This window comes from Mangifera indica, chromosome 5, assembly GCF_011075055.1.
Source record: "Mangifera indica cultivar Alphonso chromosome 5, CATAS_Mindica_2.1, whole genome shotgun sequence".
NCBI lineage: Eukaryota > Viridiplantae > Streptophyta > Magnoliopsida > Sapindales > Anacardiaceae > Mangifera > Mangifera indica.
Window position 1 is genome coordinate 10,510,439 of NC_058141.1, and position 6,000 is coordinate 10,516,438.

A 6,000-nucleotide genomic window follows, 5' to 3' on the forward strand; every position below is an offset into this window, starting at 1 on the left:
CCTTCTCTGCCCACAGACATCTCAGTTGCAATGTTTGCCATCCTACTCAATTTGGAAAATAGTTCCTTAATGGATTTAGTAATTGTTGATGTATGAATTTGCACCAACCCGATAATGTTAAGTGTGACTAAATGTGATAAGATTGCGATGGAGACCATCTGTGTCTGTGTAAAACACAAAAAATCAAACAAATAATGCAAAAAAAAGGTTTTTTAAGTGGTTAGATAGTCTGGACAATACTTATTTTTACTGTAATGATAATAGTTTTTTGTTTATAATGTGTTTATTGGAAATAATTACAAGGGGTGTTTTTATAAAGAGAATATTTAGAAGAATTTTGGAGAGAATTCCAAATGTTGATTTTGTTTTGAAAATTATATAAAAGACTGCCAAAAGGAGCGCCAGAGAAAAAGATCCAAAGATGGTTGGCTTGCTCCAAAGATGTTCCCTTGCATGTTTGGACCGAAAAGAAGAAAAAAAGTCCACCACACACCCCAACCCCCACCCCCACCCCCACCCCCACCCCCAAAACTTACAAAGTGACCGTCCTTTTATAGATCAAGGAGAAGAGAACAAATATGCAACTATTGAAGCACATGGGACTCAACACCTTTGCCGATAGGAACGACACATGTTCCATCAGGATTAAAGGAAAGGCCAAAAGACTTGTTTCCATTTCAGTTTTACTACCTTAATTTTAAAAACACAATAAAAATCTTTTTTTTTTTATAAAAATTATAGTTAAAATTAAAGGTGAAACTATTATTTATTAAAAAAATTTTAAAATTAAAATTTTATCATATTTTCTTTTTTAAATTTAAAAATTTATAATTTTTTTAATCTAAAATTTAAAAAATAATCATTATACCTTAGGTTTTTCTTTTTTTCATAGACAATGATTCTTTATCTCTAACTATCAATTGTTATCTCTCTTGTCTTATCATTCTCTTCTGGTCTTTAAATTTTCAAACAATTTCCTCTGGATGTTATTGTTTGGATTTAAGAAATAATGTTGAGATTCTGTATTTTTGGTGATTCGGATCACAGAATCATTACGGTGGCAATTCTTCCTCAGTAAGTAAACTGGTGACAGGTCATGCATCTTACTCAAAGGGGACACGTAGGCACATCTAAGCGGCTATGTTTTCTCTTTACTAAAGATGGGAATACCTTACTCGTTGCACATAGACCACAGGTCACATCCACAAACTTGGGGATGCCTCGCTTATTGGTATCTTACCAGCGTGAGTCATCCATATACACGGGGCATGAGTTGTCTGCATGCTCACCGCTGTGTGTTCAATAAAAATTTAAAAATATCTATCTAATTATCGAAAAATTGTTGTCAGTATAACAGTAACATTGGTACTAAATAAGTTAGCCCAGTTAAATATAAAAACTTTTCGATATTCCAAATGTAATGGCACTTGTTTTAGAGCTTCTGTTTTTTCCCAGTAATGCATATAGGTAACAGAGATAATCTGATTCTAAAAATGGCATTAGCCACATAGTATTACTTACTATCTCACAAATACCATTTAAATTCCTCTTTAAAATGAAGCATTATACATATACAAATGAGAAAGAACTCAAATTGTTTACCCTAGAACAGGATCATTTTCTCCAATAATCGCAATTAAATTTTATTATGAACAATATTAACTCCCTCAAATTCTCGTCTTTCCAAATTTTACATCTTCTGGTAATTAATCCCCTTTATTAATAATACAGTTCCATTTATGCATAAAAACCCAAAAATCAGCATCCCATTACTTTGTTGGGTGAAATCAAAGGCTTCTCAATAACAGTTCCATCGTTCCCAGCCAGAGCCTTATACTTGTCTTTCCTGGTAAAGCTAGTGCATTCATACGAAAGAGTTGCAGCAATCACCCTTTGCATATAATTCGCTACGTCATGGCTAGACTTCCCTGAACTGCAAGTTAACTCCAATGGCAACTTATTCAAGAAAGTTACTTCATAAGCCGGGCTGGGGTTCATGAAGAAGTAAAAGGGGTCCATCCCTTTCCAGCCCGAGCTGCGGTTCCGTGAAACATGCTCATCCGGTTCACCATCGCCACCGGCACAAGCTGGTCTGTTAGTTCCGCAAACAATGCTGAAAACCTCAAGAGAAATGGCTCCCTACAGGTGGTTCCCTCTGGGCATATCGCTAAGTCACCTTCTTCGAGTAGCTTCTTTATCATGGAGGCGTCATTGGCTCGGTCTCGAGTCAGCCTGACGGTTTTGAGGGGTGAGATGAACTCTGAGAGTCTCGAGACTGAGTAGGTCACCGCGGGAATGGGACGGCCGAGAGCTGTGGAGAGGAAAACTGGGTCGAGTAATGTTCTGTGGGAGCATACGAAGAGGACACCCGATTGACCGGTTGATTTTTTGGCTGGAGGAGGTGGAGTGCCTTTGACGGTGACACGAACACCCAGTGCCCAGAAAGCGTAATATACCAGCTGCATCGGGAGGAGAGCACCGGCGGCGATACGTAAGCAGGCTAAGAGGAAGCCGATGGGGATCCAGAGAACGATAAACAGCGCCATGAGTGGTGTTGGCTTTTGGACTAGTCGACCATCGTGGAAGATTATTGGTTGCAGCAGCTGCTCGCTTGGCACCGCCCTTACTTCTGGTTTGGATGGCACGATGTAGCCTTCCTACAAGTTTTCAAATAGAAGTAATTAAGGTTTAGATGGTGCTTACCGGTAAAAATACTTCATATATTTCGAATGGGATCGTTGAATCGTATTATATTTTAAAAACTTAATTTTATATATTATAAAATAATATTGTATTTTATTTTATATTAGAGTGCATTTGTTTAAAATAAAATAACCAAAAAAAACAATTATTATCCTATTATAATATAAAAAATATTACAAATAAATCTTAAAAATTTAAAATTTATGGTATGCATTTTTATTAAGTAGTTGTTTTTCTTAAAAGGTAATCGATTATTCATATGAATATATATTATATTATATTATATGATATTATAGTTAGATTCGAACTGAGCCAAACTCGAGCTCAGCTTGGTTTGTATGTAGTAGAGTTTGTGAAAGATAAGCTCGAATTCTGTTTGAATAAGTTTGAGCTCGAGTTTTTAACTATTTTGTTATTAAAACGATGTCGTTTTAATACATATTAATTGAAACGATGTCGTTTTGAATCCAAATTTTTTAATTGACAAATTTGACGAGTAGCTCGAACTCGGTTTGAATCCAAGATATGTATCTTATTATAAGATACATGTATTATATTATATTAATTTGACATACCTTAAAATCATATCATTTTTCTATTATATCTTATTATAACAAACATATCATGGATCATAATATAATAATAACCATAATTATGGTAGATAAAAAATTATATGATATTCGTTAGAGTAATATTATATATACACACTTTTATATACATATATAATATATTATTATGTGATTATATGATTTTAAATTGGTAATAAAATAGCAGCTAATCATTTATTTATATATATAAGTGTGTGGTTATTGGATTCACCAACCTTACACATAGCCATGAAGGGAATATCAGTGTGCCTATCGCCAAGGCCAATGTCTGGTTGAGCCTCTCCAAACGCCTTCCGAAGACTTTGAGCCTTTTTATCTCCCACAAGCACCCCAGGACGACGAACAAACCCAGTTGCTCTACCTTTGTAAGTTGCAATCTCAGTACCCACAACCATGTCAACTCCCAATAAATCTTTCAGAAATGCTTCCACCATAATCCTCGGATTCGCCGTTAGAACGCACCGTTTCCCACACGAAGAGAACACGCGCCACGACTCAGGATGGATATCAGCAGAGTAAAACTTCGGCAGTACCGCACGAGCCACTGACTCAATGTCACTCACCTTCATTCCAGCAAATGAAGCAAAGATAAGAACTTGGATCCCCGCTGATTCTGAGACAAAATAATATAGAAGACCAGCGATTGGCGAAGCCAAAAGCAAGAAAAGAAGCCTCAAAACCCCACCAACTTCGTAAGCAACAAGAGCAAAGTAAGGGAAAGAGCTACGTCCTCTTAGCAAAGTCCCGTCCATATCGGCAACAACCGTGTGCTTTTCTCGACCCACTGATAAACATTGATAGACAGTTGGATATTTATTAAAATCCATGGTTAGGAGGTAGCCGAGCCTAGATATTAACTTAATTTCGAAGAGAAAAGTGTTTGGTTTTGAGAGAATTCTTGGTGTTCATTAGCTACATATAGAGGAAAATGTGTATAGTCAGACAAATGGAAGCTGCATTAGGAAGGAAAATATGAATGGACAAAAGGTTTGTTTGGGGCAGTGCATGCATATGGGTGTAACCGAGGGTTTGCCACTCTTGTTTTCAGGGAAAAACAACAATGGTTTATACGCATTTGGTATAATTTTATTGCTTAGTCCGCCGTTCTTCTGTTTTCTTTGGTTTGTCTTTATCATGCGTAGAAGAAGGAGCTCTTGCCAAAACATTGATTTTGTTGGTCGTGGGTAAAATTTTAAGAGCAATGTTGTGTATACATATTTTTGATACACAATTTATATACATAGTGATGTATCATCATGTAATTAGATGATTTTAAAGCATGTATCATCATATGATAAAGAAACATTCAATCACATGATAACACCTCATCTATGTACATAAATTATGTACCAAAAATAGGTATACATAGTTTTATTGAAATTTTAATATTTCCATTCTTGAAATTCTTTGAAAATAACAATTTTATTTTGCAAACTTGTGAAACTAACATTAATAATCCAGGTTAATTCTAGTAGTTAGAGGTATTAATTTCTATTCTGTCATCACTTAAATTATGAAATCTTGATGATGTTCGATAATATAGAGCAATATTTTATATTTATATATATATATATATATATATATATATATATATATATATATATATATATATAAATATTATTATACATAATTTAGATACATAGATAATGTATCATCATATAATTAAATATTATTTTTTATTTAATTCAAAATCATCCAATCACATAATAATACGTTATCTATATACCAATATTATGTATAAAAAATATATACGTATAGTTTTATTATATTATATATATCACTTTTTTCTAAACTGAAAAATTAAAATTTCGTAACTTTATTGGATGGAAAAATTAAATCCTGCGGATTGTTGTTTATAGGAACCAAGGCATTAGCTATAGTTTAAAAATCTTCTAATGAAAATTAAGGTGTTGGTTTCATTTCATGAAACTTAAGGATGAAAATTTTTAGATTTCCTTTGTTTCGAGCTAATTCCGCAGGTCAAAATATCAAGGTAATTAAGGTAAATTCCATGTCAGGTTACATGCACAGGAAGAGACAGAGTGAATTATATGCAGATGAAATGAACATGAAAAAGAAAGTCTCCATGCCATGGTTTTGGAAACTGGTTCAGGGAGTTGGTCCAATTGGTTGAATCATCTATCGCTAATCAAAATAGTTTCATTTTATTTAAAAACTATTTTTAAAATTAGATTAATTCAAAATAGTTACGATTGGAGAAATGAAGACCGAGTTTAACTTTATCAGTATAAAAAATAATTCTTTTAAATTTATTATTGAGATTTAAACAGTTAAACTCATAACCTTACTTAGAGGGATAAGGGGTCAGGCTGATCTGAAACCCGATTTGAACCCTTTCTTCAGCTTGCCCGGCAATAACACAACCCGCTATTGTAACGGGTCAAGATGTTCTACACCCAAGCAACGACTATTGAAAGTGCCGGTAGGTGTTGAACTTTTTTATTTTTTTCTTAATTTCGTATATAAACATCCCATGCACACACAGATTTTCCATTACTCCACGGTCTAAACTTTCTTCAACTCTCTCAATCTCAATCTTAAACTCTCTTAATAAATTTTTTATTTTCTCCAACAACTTTGTTTCCATTTGTTTTTACAATTTTGTCAACCAATTTTCTTTTATTCAATACAAATAGATTCAAGTTCACATTAGTTTAATTCGTTTAAA

At 33.8% G+C, this 6,000-nt stretch overlaps 1 pseudogene; it reads right to left on the minus strand.

Annotated features, from left to right (window-relative positions):
• Positions 1-1,758: 1,758 nt before the first annotated feature.
• LOC123217315 lies at positions 1,759-4,141 on the minus strand (annotated as a pseudogene).
• Positions 4,142-6,000: the final 1,859 nt, after the last annotated feature.